Consider the following 24,153-nt stretch of genomic DNA (forward strand, 5'->3'; position numbering starts at 1 on the left):
TGTGCAGAGATAAGCAACCCCCGACTGCCTCCAGAGGAAGGCAATCAGGCCTCCTTTCAGGAGCGCTGAAAGGATGTGGCAGAAAATGCATCTCTAGACCCTCAGTTTTGCAGGCCTCCTCTGCCACAGGGGCATCTTCTACTATTATCGCTCCCCCCTCTGCCACTGGGGAAACTACCTTCATGTGCATCCTGGAAAGGACCCTCAGACTTCTTGAACCACATCTTTCAACCTCCCCGTTGGTTCCTGCAAAACGCCCTTTGAGGGGTCGAAAAATGCATGCCCACTGCAGAGTGGGTATTTCCATCTTTCTCCACACCTGGAGAGTGTGTCTTTTACAGTGAGGGCAAAAAAAGGAAGAACCGTCAAAGGAAGCATTGACTAATAAAGACTCGAAGTGTTCTGCAAAATCACACAAGTGCATCCAGGCACGTCTCCTAATGGAAATACCTGAACCCGTGGCCTTTGAGGCTCCTTCTGCAGCATGCGAGATGAGCCTCATGGACGAATTTGCAATAGATTGAAGGGTAGCTAACTGTGAGGCCACAGATGTTTGAGCCTAAGCAGTGGCCCCTGAAAGGGAGTTTGACAGTTCCTTAATCAAGTCCCTTTGCAGTCTCGTAAAGTGTGCCAAGTAATTCAGTGACCTGACATCAAAAGTTGCTGAAGTATAAACTTGCTTCCCAAATCTGTCCAGTGCCCTAGATTCTCTATTAGGGGGATGGACAGTGGAATTCTGTTCTGTGAGTTCCTTCTTTGTAGCCGTCACCATGGACCATTGCATCAACTGGCAACCCTTTACTCCAATGTTTTCTTCCTACTGGTGGAGCCAGAATCCTGTCTGGTATCTTTGGGATTGGCTCAGTTGTGTCAGGTTCTTTCTACACCCACTTAGAAACCAAATTAATATGTTAATCAGTGGGCGGAGTAACCCAGAAGGTAGATGGGCCAGTCCCGAAACCTTCCAGAAAATGCTGATTCCTCAGGAGTCGGGTTTTGGGCATACCAACCACCCTTCTGTTTAAGGATCTCAAGGATGCCTCCAAATGAGACATCATTGGGTGGTGATTTGGGAGACTGTTCTCCCTCATTAAAGTCAGTATCTTCAGTGACAGACTCTTAGGGAGAGTCCAAGTGCCTCCTTTTGCATGTCCTCTTCTTAGGGACTTCTTCAGTTGGATGATCCAGAAGTATCAGAAGACATAATATCTGTCTGGGTAGTCTGAAGGCTTTGGGCTGACTGTCCCCATGGAGTAGAATGCTGAGGATCATGATGCAAAGTCATCTGAGAGGTTGAGGGTGGTGACAGGGGGGGGGACTCATCTGACCTACTGGAGCAGCGAAAACCCTCTTCACAACCTCAAAAGCAGACTGCTCAGGGGAGAAGGAAGTCAATGCAGCTTGGAAAGCAAGTTTCTTGCCCGCCACTTCCCTCCACTCCAAGTTCAATCTGCCTGAGGCAGGAGCCAAGCTATCCAAAGCCGAAGCTCCAAGAGGAAGAAACAGCTCTGAAAACCTTGGAGTCAATCCTATTCCCTTGGATCTGACCTGGAAGCTTTGGTTCCAAGAGTCATCCCAGCCAGTGCACACAAGAGTAACAGTCAGATCCAAAGACATAGCTCTCTTCGGATCGGGCTCAGAACACTCAGTTCCGAGGACTCTTAACACCACAGCTTAGGTCAGAGATTGTGTTGTTATTGGCTGAGTGATAGATGGACGGTATTTGTGACCCAAAGGGGTAGGAACTGTGAGAATTCCCTTCTGAATTTGCTCAGTGAAGATTCTCCTCATCCTTTCCACATGTGCCTGCATGAGACTTCTGGAGAAATGACAGGAGACCACTGAAGGAGATTTTACGTGCGGCTCCAAAAATGGTGAGGGCACCCTGGAAGGGACCAGATCCATGCTGGACGAATATACAGCAATGGCTTATGATCTGAGGACATTGGATCTGGAGTACGTTTCGTCGGGTCGGATGTAGGACTTGAAATGTAACTGCTTGGATCTGAAGATCGATCCCAAGTAACTTTTGATCCAATTTGGCTTTCTTTTTTGCTAGTTCCGATGAAGTAGATGCATGTGAATCTGAAGACCTGTATTGTTTTGAAGGGTCCTTGGTTTTTGCCTTGGGAGATTGAACTTCAAAAATGGCCTGATAAAAAGGAGTTGGTAATAAGTCCTTTAAAATCACCTTGTTTCTTCTTTCTGTCAAATCTCTGGAGCTGAACTCACAAGACTTGATCTAGGTGCTAAGACCCTAAACAGTAAACAATCAAAGTGTATGCATTGAAAATGGCATCCTGTGCCCACATTTCTTGAAGCCTTTATCAGACATCGTTTAAGGTGAATAATTTAATCAGATATTAAAATGAGTTTCAAAAATACTATCCTAAAATATCCAGACAGTGATGAACTAAACACTGCCACTAGTGAAAGAAAAGCTGTAAGAATAAGATAGCAGATTTCCTGTTTCTAAGGGAGAAAGATTACCTACAAAATTAGAAAAGAAAGAAAGAGAGTAGGAAAGGCCTACAAACAATGGTAGCAAGACTACACTATCTATTGCATAAAAGTGTAGAAAGGTACACAAAAGTGAGAGACTGTCAAGAAAAGCATAAATCTTTAGTGAAAAAGGGAAGTTATTAAAAACTAAGCATTTGAAGAGTAAAGTTTGAAAAAAATTCACTTATCTCAATGAAGTAGCCCGAGAATGAAGGAGGCCATGTCTAGACGATAAAGCAGCAAACACGATCTGAGGGGCTATAGGGATAGTGCATTATGGATAGGAAAGGAGCTTGACAGTGAGTTGGAAGCCATGAGCTAGTGTAACAACCAAGCCGGATCCAAGTGTTGGATCCAAACCCCATCTGCTTGAGGAATGAATGAAAATTGACAACATCAGAGCAAATAGTTAAAGACTGAAATAATTATGAAAGGAAAGCAAAAATCTCAAAGCATCTTGATTAGCTGAGTTTCAGTCCTGTAATAGTATGACAGTCTATGCAGTATAGAACAGAAGATAAAGGGATGGATTTATCAAAAAGCTCTACATCAAGACAACTCAGGTATTGCACAGGGATAAAGCCCAAATACCCAGATGACTAGAGTTGGAACAGCCAGCCTTAGGCATAGGCGAACTAGGCGACCGCCTAGAGCGCTGTACAGGCCGGCCTCAAAAGGGCACAATTTAATGATTTCACTTTTTTTTTTTTTACTTTCGCTCAACTTTCACACACATTTTTTGTTTTTTTTTTACTTTCCCCGCCCGTATTGTAGGCAATTCCATCTTCTCCCACACTTCGTCCCTGGCTACTCCTCCAATCAAGTGTATATAAGTCATTCAGCTCACGCCCACCTCTCATTCCTTTCTTCACTGATGAGATAGAGGTGAATGCATCTATAGGCTACGTTACTACTTCCTAGTTCCTGGTGTAATCTCTGGGCTGGATGTGAGGTACTCATCAGCGGTCTGTCTGGTTCTCTGCTGCAGCGCCACACGGGCTACACAAATGGCAGTTTGGGCTTTTTGTTTTGTGCCTCCGGCCGTCTCTTGCTCGGTGGTTCATTATTTATTGCTTTTGCTGCTTTAATTGCTTGGCTAAGGTAAGATCGGGTTCCAGGAAATTGGTGGTAATGTGTTCACTTTCACTCTCAAATGCACATTAAAAAGCAACCCTGTTATTTAATTTAAGTGCTTAACAGCTGAAGCTGGGTATTTTATTAAATAAACTTGTTCAATTTACTGAGACTTTTTCATTGCAGTGTTCAGTTTACTACTTAACTTAGCTTCACTTTCCAGCTCTTGCAGCTTTTTTTTTTGTGGTTTTTAACAGGCTTTATAAATAAACTTGTTCGGTTTACTACTTTAACTTAGCTTCACTTTCCAGCTCTTGCAGCATTTTTATTTATAAAGCCCTCTAAAATCCACAAAAAAATGCTGCAAGAGCTGGAAAGTGAAGCTAAGTTAAGTAGTAAACTGAACAAGTTTATTTAATAAAATACCTAACTTCAGCTGTTAAATACTTAAATAACAGGACTTGCTTTTTAATGTCCATTTAAGTACACCAACAGATTCAATGGATTTAATTCTTTTTGTAAGCTTTATTTGGTTTTGCACATTTCAACCTCGGTTTTTCAGTGGTTAACTGTTTTGGATGTTTGGTGTCTTGCATTATTTTAATGGACTCGTGTCATGTGACATGCTTTACTTTGTGGTTTACGTATATTAAATCCTATGGCCTTATATTTTTGGAATTTTACTGACACTGTTTTTGTTAATTTTGTTTTTTGGACTTTGTTTTCTGCCTCATTACTGGGACTTTACTGGGTCTATGAGCTGTGCAGCTTGGATGCCTGAATTGCTTTCAGTATAATGAGTAGTGCTCAGTCTTTATACGACTTGATGTGGTGATCGGCTAACTTTATTTTGTTTACTAGTTTGCTGGTTATTTGCTGCCTAAAAGTGACTTAAAACCTAGAATTATTTTTTTGAACTTGCTGCTGGTTGTAGTTTTTTAGAGACATAAGGATCTTACTTGTTATATTCTTAAATTTAGCTAAAATTGTCATTAAGACACAAATATGCTGTTATTGCTAAATGTATGACTTGTTTTAGCTTAACTTTTAAAATACTGGTTTAATTGATACAACATCTGCAGTAGTACATATGCAATCTTCGAACTATAAAAAGCTCGAATGTTAAGAGAAAAAAAAAATAATCTAAAAGATTTGAAAGCAAAACACCTCAAATCAGAGAGATTCTAATAAAAACAAGTTTTTTTTTGTAGGTTGGTAAAGCTCCCTACTACTTGCAGTAGGAAAAGACAAATTCTACAGTCCCCCACTGTACCTTTATCTCCTGCATCAAAACATTGGGAAAGTTCAGAAAGTTCACTTTCAAACTCTTCAGCAGGTATTTTAAGTGCTCAAACTCTCAAGTAACCCATATGCATATAAAGTACAGTTTTGTACCTACCATAAATGTAGATGTTCGAGTCTATACCCTCTGCTGCAGTCATCACACTTGGGTTATCCTGCCGTCAGGCGGTCCCGCAGTCGGCCCAAATTCCAAAGTCTTGGTCCGGCGTCAGTTGCTGTCGCTTCTTCCCCGACGTCAGTGCGCCAGGGGTATATAAGAGGCATCCAACGCCATTTTCTTCAGTTTTTCTTGCCCCACATGTCAGGTGCCCCCAATAGTTAGGCAAAATATATATATATATATATATACATACATATATATATATATATACATATATATATATATATACATATATATATAGCTATATATACATATAGCTATATAAAAATAAAACAATACCCTTAGGCACAAGCAAATACACCACAGAGGTAGCATAGGATAGAGTGGTAGAGATAAGTTCAGCTAGTTCAGAGGGGATGGAGGGAGGGTAACCTGGACTGCAGCAGACTCGAACATCTACATTTATGGTAGGTACAAAACTGTACTATGTTCATCGTGTCACCCTGCTGCAGTCATCACACTTGGGTAAAATCCCAAAGCTAAGGATGGGAGGTGGAGTCAAACATGGTTAGAGGAGGCTAGAAGGCCCTGCAAAACTGCAGTGGCGAAGCCAGCTCTAGTCTTAGAGTAAAGTGGTAAGTGATAGTGCTTGGTGAAGATGTGTACTGAACTCCAAGTTGCAGCTTCCAGAATATCCTTGGTAGGCACCCCCTGAGGAAGGCTGTAGATGTAGTTACTGCCCTGGTGGACTGGGGCCTAATGCTAGCAGGAACTGGTTTTCCATGGTGGGTGTAGCAAAAACGTATACAATGTCCTATCCATTTGGAAATGGTCTGTTTTGAGATAGCCTTTCCTTGTGATGCTGTAGCATAGGATACAAAAAGCTGGTCAGATTTTCTGAAAACTTTAGTTTTATCCAAGTAGTAACATAGCTGCCTGTGAATGTCCAAGGAATGCAGGAGTCTTTCTCCTTTGTGCTGCGGATTTGGAAAGAAGGTGGGTAAATGGATGGTTTGATTTAGAGCCACACTGGATACCACCTTAGGCATAAAGGAGGGGTTAGTTTGTAGAGAAACTCTGTCTTTATGAAAAATGAGGAAAGGCTCTACTGCCATAAGAGCCTGAAGCTCTGAGACTCTTCTGGCTAAAGTAATTGCTAGCAGCAGGGCAGTCTTCCATGATACAAACTTTAAAGTCAGCTGAAAAAGCTGGCTCAAAAGGAGGTAGCGTAAGTTTTTCTAGAACAAAATTGAGGTCCCAAGTTGGTGTTGGTGCTCTCCTGAGAGGCCTAATGTTTTTGGCCCCTCTGAGAAACTGCCTTAGAAGTGGATGTGAAAATAAGGGAGGATCCGTGTTGTAGTGAGCTGAAATAGCTGAGGCGTGGATTTTAATAGATGAAAAAGAAAGTCCAACATCTCAGTTAAATATTGTAGAATCTGAGGTATGTCCGGCAGAAGGGTATTTTGGCCTTTAGCTTGGTTCCAGGCGCAAAACCTTTTCCATTTGTCTGAGTAGGCTTTCCTGGTGCTGGGCCTTCTGGCCTCCAGAATAACACCCATAACAGCTTGTGAAAGAGGGGCTGGCTGGTTGCTTAGGAGATTTGCCATGCAGCCAAATTTAAGGTTTTGAGCTGGCTGTGTAGAATCTGTCTTGCTGTGTGAGCAGATGAGAAATTTGTGGTAAAATCCATGGTGGGCCCTGGGCCATATTCCTTAATAGTGGGTACCAGTGCTGGCGTGGCCAGTCTGGGGCAATGAGTATCATTCGTGTTCTCTCCATCCTGACTTTCAGCAGCACCTTTGTGAGAAGGGGCAATGGAGGGAAGGCATATACTGACAGCGTTTTCCAACTGAATGAGGGTGCGTCCGCTTTCCAAGCTTGATGGTGAAACGTCCTTGTGCAAAATTTTGTTAGCTGATAGTTTTGAGGGCTGGCAAACAGTTCTATGTCTGGCTGTTCCCATTTTTGAGTTATCATTGCAAATACTTGTGGATCCAGTTTCCACTCGTGGGGATCCATGATGTTTCTGCTTAGGTCGTCTGCCAATGTGTTCTTTTTTCCTGGCAGGAATTGAGCTTGTAATTGTACTTGGTAAGCCAGTGCTGTGTTCCACAAGGTCATTGCTTGCCTGCATAGAGGGTAGGAGTGTGTACCCCCTTGTTTATGTACCACATTACTGTGGTGTTGTCTGTCCTTATTATAAGCTGTCCTGGATGTAAGAGGTCCTTGAAGGCTGTCAGGGCATTCTGTACAGCTAGCATTTCTTTTTGATTGATGTGCAGATTTCTTTGATCTGCAGTCCATATGCCTTGAACGCACCGTCCTGCCATGTGTGCCCCCCAGGCATAGTCCGATGCATCTGTTGTCATAGTTTGCCTGGCTGAGGGTACGGTGAAAGGCTGACTCTTGTTGAGGTGACATGCCTGTTACCACCATAGAAACTCCTGTTGAAGGCAGGGAATGAGAGGTATCATTGTTTCCAAGCTGTGGCTGTGTTGATTCCATACGCTTTTTAGGTACCATTGTAATTTCCTCATATGCAGTTTTGCAAACGGTATTAGTAGTATGCAAGATGCCATGAAGCCCAAGGCCTGCAGAATTTTTCTTGCAGGGAGTTGGGTCTTTGTTGCCATTGTTTTGAAGTATTGAGTTAGCTGTAGTTGTTTGTCTGGTGTCAGGTAAGCCATCTGGGCCGTTGTATACAAGCTGGCACCCAGGAATGTCATATTTTGTGAGGGCACTAGTTTTGATTTCTTTTCATTTACTGTGTACCCTAGGCAACTTAGAAGGTGTTTTACAAAAGCCAGATGATGTAAGGGAGTGTCCTTGCTTTCTGCTTGGATGAGGCAGTCGTCCAGGTATGGATATATTTGAATTCCTCTTTGTCTGCAGTATGCAATTACTGGTGCCAGGCATTTTGTGAAGACCTTGGGTGCAGTAGATAAGCCAAAGGGCAGTGCAGAAAATTGGTAGTGGGTTGAACCTGCAATGAAGCGGAGGTATCTTCTGCAATTTTGTCTGATAGGGACATGCAGGTATGCCTCCTTGAGGTCCAACGTTACTAGCCAAGCTTTCTTGCCCAACATGGGAAGAAGCTGCTGTAGTGTTAGCATCTTGAATTTGGGTACTTGCTAGAAAGTGTTTAGAATTGAAAGGTCCAGAATGGGTCTCCAAGCATTGTCCTTTCTGGGGACTAGAAAGAGCCTTGAGTAAAATCCTTGGCCTTGCTCCTGTGTAGGTACCAGTTGAATGGTTCTCATGTCCATGAGAGCTGTAATTTGTTTTTGTGCCTCTGTCCATTGATTTTGTGGCAGGTTTGGCATGCCTTTTATCCTTCGCAAGGTGTGGAAATGGAATCTGTATCCCTGTGAGATAATGTCTAGGACCCATTTGCGCCAGTTGTCTGCAAAAAGTGCTAATTTTCCTCCCAAGGGAGCTGCCAAGAGAGTTTTGCTTGGTAGTTTGATGTTTAAGTCATTGTGTTTGCCTTCTAGTAGTTTGGGACCTGTCTTCTCCTCCCTTCTGTGTTGCAGAGACCCATTGGCGAGGTTTGTAAGGGATTTGTGCTTGTCCTCTGCCCCTTGGGCACCTGTATTTACCCCTCTGTGGTCTGTCAGAAGCTGGAAAGGACAAATTTTTTGTTGGCCAATTTCTGCTGAAGTGTGGGGGCTGTACCTGTAAGAAATCTTTGACCATCTGCATAGCTTTTGCCTTATCCTCCATTTTCTTTAAAACCTCTTCTGCTTTAACCCCAAATAAGACATCCTGCTGTAAGGGTGCATCTAGTAACTTTGCTTTAACATGATCAGGCAGAGTTTGTTCCTTTAACCAAGCATGCCTACATATAACAGACCCAGTAACAGCTGCTCTACAGGAAGCTTCCAAGGAATCAAATCCACATTGTAAAGTATGTTTGCCCACCTGTTCAGCTGCATGCAACATATCCTGCATTTCCTTGAATTCAGACTGTTGAGGGTACATGCTCATCTTTTGTTTTATTTGAGACATTATGAATTGCTGGTATTTAAGCATGTGAAATTGACAATTTAGTGCTCTCATAGCCAGAGTAGCTGAGGTGTAAACCTTCACCCCCCACCTATCTAGTGCTCTGGAGTCCCTTTCAGAGGGTACAGGATTTTTGGCCATAGAAGCCTTAGCCCCTTTGGGACCCTGGGAGATTGTCTCTGGATCAGCAACAGGGCTTTTGAAAAGGAATTTGTGTGAGTCAGGCACTCTATAGTATCTATCTGGTTTGGCTGGAGCAGGAGGCAGAGAATCTGCATTTAGACTAGATTCTAAATAAACATCATCCACAATGTCTAAAACTGGGGGGATAGCAAGTGGTCTGTGCTGGGGGAGTAAAAGAAACTCTCGGTGCCTTTTCTTTGAGTCGGAGTAGTCCTGACCTTCCCAGTGGAAATGTTCCCTCATGGTATGTAAGGTTTCCCCAAAGGAATAGTCTTCAGGGGGAGAAGCTGAGGGAATGGAATCTTCAGCATCAGAATCTTCATAAGGGGGAAAGGAGTAATCCTGTTCCTCAGAGGAGCCTGAGGAAACAGACACTTGATCAGAGGAGGCATAATCCTCCTCTTGTCTAGGCCTTTTGTCGGGGGGGGGGGTTGGGAACCCCTGATTAAAGAAATCAAATCTTCAGCCATTTTAAGCATCTGTTTCTTAGGCATGGGGCCTTGAACTGGAGACTGAAGTGCAGTCTTTTTTGGTTTTAGAGGAGTCTTAAGCTTAGCATAAGATTTTATGGTGAGAGTAGTCGGTCTGAAGACACTTTCTGAAACCGAAGGTGTTTCTACAGCACCAGCTTCTCCTTCTGCAATGTCGTCGGTAGGGCCTAAATAAAATGGCTGCGTCGGCCTAGAACTCTCTACTAGAGAATCCGAAGCGGTCTGGGGTTTCGATTCTGCGGTAGCCAGGGGCTGTGTAGGCACCTCACTGAAAACCGGAGGACCGGCGACCGGCCCAGCCGAGGCCTCGGAGTCTGACTTGGATCTAGGCTGAATGTCTTTATCTTTGCGTTTTTTTTATGCACGCCGGTAGTCGGTTGCTCCGACAGCATAATGTAATTAAATTTCCTACCGAAGTAGTGTCGTGCGAAATCAAAGCATCGCTTTATAGTTCGCTTATTGAACCTAGCACAAAACCGACAACCAGTGACGTCGTGGTCTGGGCCTAGGCAAGGTATACAATAAGAATGAAAGTCCTTATGAGGTATTTGCTTCCCACAAGAAATGCAATTGTTAACTTTTTCTGACATCGGACTGAGGCAAGAAAAGGTTCCCTAATGGGGTACTTAGCTTTGAAGACTTCGGACTAAAACTCAATTCGAAAATCTCAGGTGTCGGCCGACCGGCACTTGCGAACTGCTTCTGCTTCGGGCACCGCGCGGCAGAAAGACTGAAGAAAATGGCATCAGATGCCTCTTATATACCCCTGGTGCACTGACGTCAGGGAAGAAGCAACAGCAACTGACGCCAGACCAAGACTTTGGAATTCGGGCTGACTGCGGGATCGCCTGATGGCAGGATAACCCAAGTGTGATGACGGCAGCAGGGTAACACGATGAAAATCCTGCCATTGCCTTGTACTTCACTTTGATTTGCTTGCAACTACTTAGGTAATTAAGCACTTAAGTGAAATTGAAGCTGAAGTTGTTTATTATATCAACATTCCCCTAAATTATCTAGTTAATATCAGAAATCATGGTTTGATCCCCGAACTGTACAAATTTCTTGCAAATAATTTAGTTATTAAAAACAGTATCCTTAAACTAGTGCTGTTTGCTTTTATTTGCACTTGTTATTTTGCAAGTGTGCTTGCCATTTGATATTTCCCAGGTTAAAACTCTAAATGAGCAGTTGATGCCTACTGTTATCTACCTAATTTCTGGAAGGAATACACTTGTGCTTCTCTGATAAGAGTGACAGACAGGTAAGATCAAGGAGAGGCAGAGGTTAAGAAGGATGTGCTAACACCCATGCTACACATCTAAGCTCTGCGATTATGCAAAACTGCTCCTTAACTCTAGCGGGCAGCGGATACCTCTGCAGTACAGCTTTGGTACCTAGCATCAGGCGGACCAAATTTCAAACTTTTTTTTCCTGAGTTAGATACAGTTCAGATATGTATTATCACACTACGTTTTTTTAAACCTATGGTTTCTCAGAACCCTGTTTTCTACTTCCTGTGATTGCTACTCACCAGGAAGCTTTGGTCAATACAGTAAGTCTGTGCTTCATTACTAACAATGTCCAGTAGATCATGTGACTATAATTCAGCATTATCACGGCTGGAACCATAGCCATTTCTACATATTTCTGTCCCACTGTTAAAATGCTGTTTCTTTCACATAACTATAAGTACAAACACACATCATTCCACATTGCTGGGTTTCACTGCTGTTTGCTTTCTCTCAAATCATGCCTAATTCATTTGTATATGTGATAGAATCATAAAGGCTTTCTTCTACAAATTTCAAGTAAAGTGTTCACAGCATGAGGGGAGTTAATCAACATTAAGCCTAGAAATGGACCTGTGACAGCCTTTGCAGATTCTGCAAAGTGGCAGGCAATCTGAACTACGAAGGGCCAACATGTTAGTCTTATGGCAAAGGGTGCAGAGAGAGAGAGAGTGAGAGAAAAAAATGGTATAACGTTAATCAAATATCTAATGTGCTTTCACAATAAGGAAGAAATATGCAATAACTGGGATCCACAAATATGGTGAGCAGTTTCAGGTATGCATTGTACAGACTCAAGGCATTTATAGAATGATCAATAGAATGTTAAAGCATATTTGATAGCAACATAAGCATTGCTAGACTAGTGCAGCTTTTTGAAGGAGTATTTGTGGTGATTTTATCTTCTGATTTTGTCAAAAATGCTATATTTAACTCTTGCTAATTTTTTTGCTGTTTTGTGTTGGGCAATGCAGTTGTACTTTTTTTCCTAGAGATACATTTCTAAGTTTGAGTTTCTTTAGTGTGAATTTTTGGTGTATCAGAATAGTGTCACTTTTTATTATTTAATTCTTACTTAGCTGCTGAATACATATAATATGCTGAAATGAAAACAATGGCTGGGTAAAGCCTAACAGCAGTAGTCGTGTAATGTGCAACTGAACAGATTCTGCTTTGATTTTGTGATGTACTTGATTTTTTAATACAGATCAATAGAATGTTAAAGTATATTTAATTGCAACATAAGCATTGCTAGTGCAGCTTTTTGAAGGAGTATTTGAGGGGATTTTACCTTTTGATTTTGTTAAAAATGCTATATTTAACTCTTGCTCACTTTTTTGCTTTTTGTGTTGGGCAATGCAGTTTTACTTGTTTTCTAATGATAAATTTCTCAGTTGCAGTCTTAACTACACTACAAGGTGTCTGTTACAGTAGGACTGATTTTTCATGCATTTTAACATTGCAAATTGGTGTGTGGCTTTTGTAGGAGTGACCCATCTGTGGGCGTGGCTCAAATAGGGGTGCTCCTTGAGTATGGTATGGGTGGGGCATAAGGGGTGCCAGAGCAGTACTTCACCTAGGGTGCCGTTTCAGCTAAGGTCAGCCCTAGGAACAGCAGCTCAGGCACATGGCGGAGCTCATATGGTAGAAGGGTAGAGAAGAGTGATGCAGATTTGCCTGCTCACTTCTCTGTGGGAAAAGGGGTAGGAGCATGTCCAGGCACTTATTCCTATAGTAGAATCTCCAACAGAGATAAGATGCCAGGCAGGAGTGCTGGCTTTGAGAGGGCAGGCAGTCTTGAGAGGTTCCATTACCTGGAGAAGCAGGTGACATACCCTCACCAACATGTCAATTGCACACCACACTCTGGAGTGGTATGAAGTATGCACAATGGGATTAGGAACTCAAAATGGAAAATCTTAACCTCCCCCCATGGTTGTCTGAATGATGTTTCCTTTTCAGCCGACCTGCAAAATGAAATGAGGTATAGATGACTTATAGGCAGCACAGGCAAAAAAAAAAGGGGGGGGGGGCAAACACAGCTCTGCATCAGACTGCATTGAACCTGCTCCCAGCTAGGTGCTAAAGCTCACTTCAAAATGGGGGCTCTGGATGGAGTCCATATAAATTACAAATTTCATGTGCTCTAGGCTTCAAGGTAGCATAGTGGGGCCATCCCTTGGTCAGTGAGCCCACTACCCCCAGTAACTTGATACTGCAGAGACACCAGCCAACTCAGCAGCTTGGCAAACAAACAGACGGAGCTTTTTAATAAACAAGGAGAAAAACTAGTGGGATCTAAATGACGGGAGTTACAGAAACCCCCTACTACCATGTTCTGTAGGCACATACGTTTGCCATGTTCATCAGAACCTTGACTTTACAACTCAAGGTCATATAGAGGTCAAAGTTGCATAACTCCAGCAGGCATCTGTTTCTCGCTACAGGATGCACATTTCTCTTTCATCCAAACCTTTCCCTTGCAGCTAAGTGCAAATATTGCAGAATTCCATCTAAAGTCCAGGACTTTCAAATGTACTTCATTCTATAGTGTGCTTTGTTTGATTCTCCCCCTAGTTACTAATTGAGTAGTGTAACTTGATACAATCTCTTAAGCAATCCAGTACTCCCAGGCTGTCCTTAAAAATCAACACTTGTGTGTAGTGGAATTCACCTCATCAGATAAACAAAATATTCCCCAGTATTCCCATGGCAAAAAGCAAAAGGTTTTTATATATTTTTATTTGTGCATAATAAAATAACAGCCTTCAAAGTATGTTCCATATCTTGCCTGTATTATATCTTGAGTGAATTAGGAACTCAGCTTTGCTTCATGGCTCACAATTAAACTTAAGACAAATGAATAAGCTGTTATGGGTTTTTACTAAATTACATAATGCCAACTGAGTCAGTGCATCTGTGAAATGTCGATGCCATCACAGCATAACTTCACTGTATAAATTCCAAGAAAATTAAATCTACATTACATCTGAGACTATAACATAATCAGAACATAATCCTGGTTCAATTATGGGGATTTAGTCACTGAATGTGAATGAGACACACTGCTGTACCCGGTTACAACAATGTCATATATGGGGTGCTGTTTAATCCAGGACAGCCTACACTCTTGTCCAGCCTTCTTACTAGAATGAAAATTAAATATTTAAAGAACAGGATGTAATTTCTGTTTGGCAGCTTTTCATAAAGATCAACAGAACACCTGCTTATAGCACCATGCCTCTCTATATAGAGTCTTGTTAATTCTTCCATCCTCTTGTTAGACCTACTTTTCACTGTCCTATGCATTTTTTTTTTGATGTAGGCAATCATACATTTATATAAATGAAAACAAACTATGTTAACATAATTTTAGTGGCAAACATTATACATCACAAACCATATTGACATAGGGCCAGATTCAATAAAGCCTACACTAAGTGTACACTGTTCTGAGTGAACAGACAGCACAGACATAACGCACATCTTCTTCCTCCTAATTTTAGCTTTCCTTCTGATTTTATGGCAGCTTTAAATATTGATAGGGATTCATAAAGGTTACCACAAAGTTTACACTACATGTACACGTAGTGTAATCTTTCTGAGTAACTAGAAAGCACAAAAAATGTGATAAGCATTTTACTGAAAACATATCGTGTACACTTAGTCTAGGCTTTATTGAATCTGGCCCATAATTTTAGCTGCAAACATTATACATCACTTATAATGTACCCAGTTGTTGTCACTCAAGCATTACATAGCTCATTCAAATCCTGTCTTCTTTTAAACCTCATTCCTTCTCTACATGTATTATTCCCACCATTCCTATTTTTTTCAATGTAATTTGCAACTACCCCTTTCTAAAGATCCCAATTCACTGTCGTATGCATTCCTGAACTAAACTTAATGCTTTGATTTAGCAATCTACCCAAGAGGGGTAATCCATGTATCCATAACCCTTCTCTGTATAAAAATATCTCCTATCATTACCCCTGAACTGTTCGCCTTCAATTTGTACTTAATTCTTGCCAATCTCCTCCCCAGACACAATAATTTGCCAAAATGGTACATAATAGTAAAGCAAAATGCATGTGGTGGCATTTCTGCAGAGAGGGCTTGCCTCTTACCCCCACCCACCCTCCATTTGTGGGGCAGCACTTGTGTATCCCATCGTTTAAATATTACAACTCTGAAGGTACATGGCCTCCAAGGAGGACAGTCTTGGGTCTTCTATCTTTTCAAAAGTTAAGTGACCTTGGAAATGTAATACTGAAGTAGGGAAGTGTAACAGGCACTGTCCTTCACTTGGGGAAGGGGTGCAGAAGGTCTTTCCGCCCCTGCACAACTACTGTGCATTCATCTTGTTTTTCTGTAACACATCAGGAGTGCTATATACAGATTCAGCAACAATGATTTGGGGATTAGATTACGGTTCTGCCAAAACTCCCTTCGTTAGCTGCCATACACCCTTCAAATCTCTAAACAGTCTGCAGACAGAATACATTTTGTTTTCTACTGGTGGTGTCTCTCTAGGAATCACAGCATCACCACCTCCAACACACACCATAGGTCCTCAATGCCTTTTCAGACAGATGGCCCACTTTCAGATCACCTGACTCATGATGCCGGGGCACCAGCATACTGGGAAGATCATTTATACAGTTCGATCCCACTGAGTACTCCATTTTACATGTGGCACTCCAAATCTCACTGGCATAAAGTGATCACTGGTGATTCTAGGCAGTGAGAAGGGAATGTATGCACTGAAACAGTCGTCTGAAGTATGCAAGACAGCTTGCTATCATCTTACATACTTTATAAATAACTATGAATGCTGGCAATGTGGTATACAGTAGAAATGTTTAATTATCTCAAGGGAATCTGCATATTCTAAGTGCCTAACATATTTAGAAGAGAGGTGAGGGAGAACAAAATTATTCATAAAGTGGATGACTCAAGGGAGATGTGGGGAAGTATTATTTCATAGAAAGGATGGTGAATTACTGGAAAGGCTTTCTGAATAGTAATAGAGTTAAAACAGCAAAACGTCAAGAATAGATCTCACAGATTTAAGCTATTTTTTTATCATGGGTGTGGAAAACAATAAATACAATATTGGCTAAGTGGGATCTGGAGTTTATGCAACAAGCAGGAAAACTAGCAGATCAGGCAGGCTACTGTACCTTATGTGCCATTCCCAGTCAGAGTTCCATTTCTTAATTGACTTCTTATGGCTGCTCTACCTTGAATTTGTACATTTAACAGGGACAATACTCTAATTCTCGCCATATATCCTGAAAAGAAATTAGTAACGGCCTGCTGCTCTTTCTTCTTAACTGCAGTTATTAAATTCTTTGTTCGTCTGTTTCCATTTAATGGCTCCAGTTAAAATGTTTGCCATTTTATGAGATGTTTATGTAAATTACTCTCATTCAATACATTATTTTATCTGCAACTGAAGTGCCCTGCACTATAACGAAGGCAGACCAGACACTCCTTCACAGATTCACTTTATACTAAACCATGCTATTTGACTTGGGAACATTTGTAGAAGAGCAATGTTATTAAACATTTTATCTGTAATGACATTAGAATAAAAATTCCTAGCTATTTACTGAAATGAACTGAATAATGCTCTTTATCTAGGTAGATAACTACTTTTAGATGAGAGACCGAAACTGTTTGACTTAGTGAGAAATGAAACAAAGCCCATGGAAAATCCTTCCTTGTGTTTTCAGTTCTCAAACTCTTATCTCCAGTATCAAGCACAAAGCCAAAAATATTCAGACAAAAACTCAGAATCAGGGAGACTTTTCACATAAACAGTTTCTATAACAAGAGGATTCGTATATGCATTTTGTAAAGAGTAGGAAATGAGAAACTGTAATGTTTAAACAACTGTAACATTGTTAGGTCACAAAAAACTGAACCCCAGTTTAAATTTACAGATAGTGATTTGTGTTTTTTTTCTGATACATTAATAATTTTGCTTTAATATATAAATCTAGCAAGGACTGCTGATATGCTATTCTCACACGACATGTTCATTAATGTAATACTTTACTTTCTCCCTTCTGCCCAGGTCATGGATGAAAAGGATCCAATGTGCCCTAACTTGTTAAGAAACAATTTTATTTTTTTATTTCTCTTAGTTTAACTAAGAGTGTTTTGGGATATATATGCATGTGAAATAATTGCCATCAGTTTACTTCACTAGGTCTTGATATCAATCTTTATTACTGTACAAGTAATTTTAAACAATGTTTATTGTTTTTATTGTTTACTATAATCAGGGGTGGCCCGTGCTATTGGACTGCCAGACTGCAGCCCCCTCAACTTGAAAATAAAAAATAAAAAATAAATAAATAGAAAAAAAAAATTTTAAATTTCGCACATGTGCACTAGTCCGGACTGCTGCTGAGACAGTCTGGAGCATGCGCAGATGTCTCAGCAGCAGTCCTGACTGGGAAACATGGACAACAGAGCTTCCCAGAAGTCTATGCAGTTTTAAACTGCATAGACTGTCCTGGGAAACACATCGGGGTCAGACTGCAACGTCGGCAGTCAGGAATTTAGGATCTTGCGATGGGCAGGGTCTGGATTCGAGTTTGCTACAGTCTTGTTAGGGGAAGATCTCGCGACGGGCAGGGTCGGATTTGCGTGGGTTTTGGATAGGGATCGGATGTGCGGTGGATGTTTACTGTGGGTCTATGGACAGGATTTGTGCGGTGGATTTTACTGTGGGTCTATGGACAGGTAAGGTGTGTGTGTGTGTAAATGCCCCAGGTGCAATATACTGGTTTTTAGACTCACGGTGGTGTGGTAGGGAATACCTCAGGCTTGAACCCTGTACCTTGTATGCAGGTGTTAAAGACCTGAATTCCCTACCCACCACCATTTGTAAACAAATTGCAGATTTATGCCTCATATTTGATCTGATCTATTCCTCATAATATCTGTGGTTTGTAAATATTGCAATGCTTAATATTTGATGGTGCAGTGGTAGTATTGTTGCCTCACAGCTGCAGGTTCTTGGGTTTGATTCTTGGCTGGGGTGCCTTCTTTGTGGGGGGGGGGGTCTGTATCTTCTCCCTGTGTTTGTGTGGGTTTGCTTTTCTGCTCTCCCTTGTTACAAAGACATGTCTGCATTATTTCTTTCTGGGCCTCTGCTGAAAATTGTTTTTTTTGTTCCAAGTCAGACTGTCCTGATTAACAAATGTTAAATAAAATTGACAGGCATTTGAATTTCAGACTTCAGGTTTCTGAATGTTTACTTCCTTACATATTTGATGGTGCAGTGGCAGTATTGTTGCCTAACAGCTATAGGTTTTCTGGTTTGATTCTTGGCTTCTGTGTGGAGTCTGCATCTTATCCCTGTGTTTGTGTGGATTTGCTCTGGTGTCCTGCCATTTTACAAAGACATGCGTCTACAGTATTTCTCTCTGGGCCTCTGCTGAAAATTGTTTTTGTTCCATCAGAAGTAAAATTGACAGGCATTTGAATTTCAGACTTCATATTCTTCAGAAAATACATAGTAAAACAACTTTTTATTCTAGCAATAAATATATAGTAACACAACCTTTTATTATAGCAATTTTTTTAAGTTTATAAGATGACTATGAAATTTGTCCTTATTTTTGGGACTGTAATACCCTGTTATTGGCTTTGTCCAGGTTTTTTGTGCTAAGGTTGACAGCTATGGCAAGAACTGAATTCACTGAATATGTTTGAGGGCTGTATTCCCTCATTACTGGGTTTGTCCAGGTGTTTTGTGCTAAGAGTTTGACAGCTATGGTGAGAACTGAATTCATTAAATGATAGCCATTTAAGTTTCAGTCTTCCTCTCTTTCACAAAGCAGCCAATTTGGCATAGTGGTATGTTGCTCTTGACTGTTTTGCACAGGGACCTTGGCAGTAAAAATGTACGGTGGTAACACAGAATTTTTCTTTCACAGAGCAGGTGATTTGGCATAGTGGTATGTTGTTCTGACTCTTTTGCACGGGGACCTTGGCAGTAAAATGTATGGTGGTAACACAGCATTTTATTCTAGCAGCTTTCCAAGATTATACAAGCAATGTTTAATGTGTCCCTGGATTTTGCTCCTTTGACCCACCCCAATAAATTTGGCTTTTTCCAGACTTCTTGTGCTGCGAAGTTGAGATGCAGTTGAGTATTGAGTAGATTTTACAAGGAGCTGAGAGCTGCAGGGGAACAGAAGTTTAGTGCTGATTATGCTAGGTCAGCTCACATTGCTAATAGCACAACAGGTTGTGTACTTGCTTTTGATGCAGAAGGTTGTTGGTTCTACTCCCATAAGGGGTGAATGCTGCCGTACTGAAAGTTAAGATACTAACTATGAGCCTATTATTAGTTTGCCATCCATTTCCTATTGCAATATTACTAGCTTATTTTTAATGTAATTTAGGCAATTTATTCCTCAGGGGCATCAGACACTTTATTTTTCGATGAAACCATGAAATATAAAGGTGAATGCTAGCAGCAACCTCTTCATTACAGATTTATTTAACGTGGAATTATTTAGATGACTTTTTTACTACTTCAGAGATTGTGCATATTTACTGATAATGGTGGACTGTAGAATTGTGCATATTTACTGATAATAGTGGACTGTAGAAGTTTGAGTAGACTTTTATGATAGAAATGTTCTGAATTGGGCAGTTTTGTTTCATTGTTTACTGGAAAAAATGTTCAAAGCAATAGGAAGGTGTATCAAAGAGCACATGTATGTTTCATATGCAAGGGGCCTATGATTTGAAAACAGCCCAGAATTAATTTTTATCTGCCACAGGTAAAATGTATTTTCTTTGAATGTGGGTTTTAATGTTGTTTCGATGAATGTGAGTTTCAAGGGGAGAGAAGTTTTAATGCCAAGTTTGTTTAGCAGATGTCTTAGTGTTTGTGCTGTAAAATGCAAAATAAAACTTTCAAATGAAGTTCAAATCATCATAGAAGTAAATCAGTATGCACATTAGTGTTTATGGTAAATGGAGTGAAATAGCAAAGTAATGGATCAATGGAATGGCTGCAGGGGGAGGCTCCATTCAACAATGGTTTTGTGAGGGGGAAGGGCGGCAAACTTAGGCAGCCCCAGCTGAACTATACCTCCCAACTGTTCAGATTTTCAAAGAATGAATAGATTTTTTGCTTCTTATTTTTGGTTTGTTCCTCATAAAATCTGTGGTTTTCTGCAATCGTTTAGGAATTAAGTCACTAAATAATGACACACTAGTTTCAGACTTCATAACCTTCAGAAAAATGCATGCTAAAGTAAGACCTGTTCTATCAACGGTCCCAGTTTATACAAGAGCAATTTTTAGTACTGTTTATATGTTCTCCCAATATATTTGGCCTTGTCCAGATTTATTGCATTAACAGGTTGAGAGGTACATGCAAATAAATTGCTTTATAGAATTAGGCATAGCCAAACCTCTCAACTGTCCCTGATTTTGGCTCAAAATGTTGCTCTTCCCCTAATGATCCCACCGCAAAATAGCAATTTTGGAAGAAAACATGGAGGGTTTATAATTAAGAAATAACTGTAATAATCAGATTACTTTTATTTCAGAAATGCATGTTGATTATTTTATTTTGTCAGCTGCTCAAGTTAGCAGTACTAATATTAAAGTGTCCCTTCTTTGACAGGTTCCCAGCTGTATTGTGTTGCTATTTTATATTTTTACATCACATTTTTGGTCCATTTTTCATAAAATTGCGTTTTTTTGGCAAATTAGTGACAAATAATTAAAGACTGAAGTTAGAAAATATTGACAGACATTTGAGTTTCAGATTTCATACCATTCAGAAAATTCATACTAATGCAAGACCTCTATTAGCTTTCTAAGTTTATAAGAGCAATATTTTAAAAATTGTCCTTATTTTTGGGCCTTTGTCCCATTTCTTTGTATGGCTTTGTCCAGATTTCTTGCTCTGAGGTTGAGAGGTATGACAAATGTGTCAGGGCCATCACAAGTCAGCCAGAGACATTTCAAACTGTGACATACTTGTTGCACCCCACTCCCCCATGTAGTGACTCTGGATGTGTTGAAGCAAGGGAAGGAGTAGTTATGCAGTGTGAATGTGCAGAGAATCCCACCCATCCAAGGTAGACACAAGTACTAGAGTGGCTTTTCATCTGTCCTTGATTTTTACAGAATGGTCTGGTTTCTGTCATTTTTTGTACTGTTGATTTATGCTTATTACTCAAAGTGCCGGTTGCTCTGTGTTTTAGTAGCAATACTTTAATGACCATCAGGTAAGCTTGGCTGAGACTGCAAGATGCAAGTAAGCTTTAATAAGCATACTGTTAAAGAATTGCCAACATTGAAAGCCTGTCTGTTGCCATGTAGAGAATACTTAACTAGATAATGTATAAGCCTTGGGTATTGAAATGCATATGCCAGTATTTGTAATAAAGGACAGACTTGCATTATTTTAAGAGTCTCATTACACTTGGAGACTTCCAGTCATCTCTGCAGGCTTTACCCGTAAACCGAATGCCAATAATCCTTTTAAGCAATGTATCTTGAGCTTATTTCTTGTTTGCTTTTCAATTTTTTACTTTGATCATGTTTTCCCCATGAAACAAGTAGATGTCAGGCAGCAGGTCTTTTTTTGGATAAGGAACATTTTTACAACTGGGGGCATCAGAGATTTCTACTTTCAGCATGTTATTTGTTACTTTAATAAAGCTGAATATAAATTATAATTAGAACTGCAGTGCAAGAAGTGGTTTGAGTTGAGTGCTGCTTGTTTTTCTTATACTTGATTTTGACTGGCATTCCATTGATGTATTTAAAAAAAAGTAATTTATTTTTTCATGCCTCACAACCTTTTTTGTTTCCATCTAGATATTAAGCTGTCATGCAGCCAATGCATTGAAATATTTTTATTCTTCTACACTTCATTTTGTCTTGATTGGACTCTCATAATGACGGTTTGGTACCCAGGGCAGTATATTTAGTTTTTGTGGTTTGCTACTACAGGTGTGCGTTAGGGAATACCTCAGGCTCGAACCCTGTACCTTGCATGCAGGTGTTAAAGACCTGAATTCCCTACCCACCACCATTTGTAAAAATAAAATTGCAGATTTTTGCCTCATATTTGATCAGATCTGTTCCTCATAATATCTGTGGTTTGTAAATGTTGCAATGCTTGATATTTGATGGTGCAGTGGTAGCATTGTTGCCTCACAGCTGCAGGTTCTCAGGTTTGATTCTTGGCTGGGTTGCCTTCTTTGTGGGGTCTGTATCTTCTCCCTGTGTTTGTGTGGGTTTGCTTTTGTGTCCTCCCATGTTACAAAGACATGTCTGCATTATTTCTTCCTGGGCCTCTGCTGAAATTTTTTTTTTATTCCAAGTCAGACTGTCCTGATTAACAAATGTTAAATAAAATTGACAGGCATTTGAATTTCAGACTTCAGGTTTCTGAATGTTTAATTCCTTGCATATTTGATGGTGCAGTGGTAGTATTGTTGCCTCACAGCTATAGGTTTTCTGGGTTTGATTCTTGGCTGGTGTGCCTTCTGTGTGGAGTCTGCATCTCCTCCCTGTGTTTGTGTGGATTTGCTCTGGTGCCCTGTCATTTTACAAAGACGTGTCTGCAGTATTTCTCCCTGGGTCTCTGCTGAAAATTGTTTTTGTTCTGTCAGCAGTAAAATTGACAGGCATTTGAATTTCAGACTTCATGTTCTTCAGAAAATACATAGTAACACAACCGTAACACAACCTTTTATTCTAGCAATTTTCTAAGTTTATAAGATGAATATTTGAAATTTGTCCCTATTTTTGGGACTGTATTCCCCCATTATTGGCTTCATCCAGGTTTTTTGTGCTAAGGTTGACAGCTATGGCAAGAACTGAATTCACTGAATATGTTTGAGGGCTGTATTCCCTCATTACTGGGTTTGTACAGGTGTTTGAGGTTGACAGCTATTGTGAGAACTGAATTCACTAAATGATAGCCATTTAAGTTTCAGTCTTCCTCTCTTTTACAAAGCAGCTGATGTGGCGTAATGGTATGTTGCTCTGACTGTTTTGCACAGGGATCTTAGTAGTAAAATGTATGGTGGTAACACAGCATTTTATTCTAGCAACTTTCCAAGATTATACAAACAATGTTTAATGTGTCCCTGGATTTTGGGCTTTTGACCCCCCCCCCCCAATACATTTTGGCTTTTTCCAGTTTTCTTGTGCTGCGAAGTTGAGATGCAGTTGAGTATCGAGTAGATTTTACAAGGAGCTGAGAGCTGCAGGGGAACAGAAGTTTAGTGTTGCTTAAGTGAAGTTGGTTTGCCTTAATAGCACAACAGGTTGTGTACTTGCTTTTGATGCAGAAGGCTGTCGGTTCTACTTCTACAAGGGGTGGATGCTGCCGTACTGAGAATGTTCTCCTTGGTGAAGGTACTAACTATGAGTCTGTTATCAGTTTGCCATCCATTTCCTCTTGCAATAATACTAGCTTAAATTTTTTTTAATGTAATATAGGCAATTTATTCCTGAGGGGCATCAGACACTTTGTTTTTCGATGAAACCATGAAATATAAAGGTGTTTGCTAGCAGCAACCTCTTCATTAGTTACAGATTCCTTTAATGTGGAATTATTTAGATGACTTTTACTTCTTCGGAGATTGTGCATATTTACTGATAATGGACTGTAGAATTCTGCATATTTATTACTGATACTGGACTGTAGAATTCTGCATATTTACTGATAATGGCGGACTGTAGAATTGTGCATATTTACTGATAATGGTGGACTGTAGAATTGTATATATTTACTGATAATGGTGGACTGTAGAATTGTGCATATTTACTAATAATGGTGGACTGTGGAAGTCTGAGTAGACTTTTATGATAAATGTTCTGAACTGGGCAGTTTTGCCATTATGGGTGCATGCGTTTTGTTTCATTGCTTACTGGAAAAATGTTCAAAACAAATTTAAAACGCCCTCTAACAACTGTACTGTAGTGTACAAGGAATATAATTTAGTACAATGAGGAAGGTGTATCAAAGAGCACATGTATGTTTCATATGCAAGAGGCCTATGATTTGAAAACAGCCCAAAATTAATCTTTATCTGCCACTGGCAAAATGTATTTTCTTTGAATGTGGGTTTCAATGCTGTTTCAATGAATGTGAGTTTCAAGGGCAGAGAAGTTTTAATGCTAAGTTTTCATTGTGAGA

The 24,153-nt window shown here is 40.4% G+C and overlaps 1 protein-coding gene across 4 annotated transcripts in view; it reads right to left on the reverse strand.

Annotated features, from left to right (window-relative positions):
* The window catches only part of MYO9A (myosin IXA), a 2,281,069-nt gene that overhangs the window by 1,337,795 nt on the left and 919,121 nt on the right, over positions 1–24,153 (reverse strand). The window lies entirely within an intron of this gene.

The sequence above is a fragment of the Protopterus annectens genome, chromosome 7.part0 (assembly GCF_019279795.1).
Source record: "Protopterus annectens isolate FY-2018-M chromosome 7.part0, PAN1.0, whole genome shotgun sequence".
Taxonomy (NCBI): Eukaryota; Metazoa; Chordata; order Ceratodontiformes; family Protopteridae; genus Protopterus; species Protopterus annectens.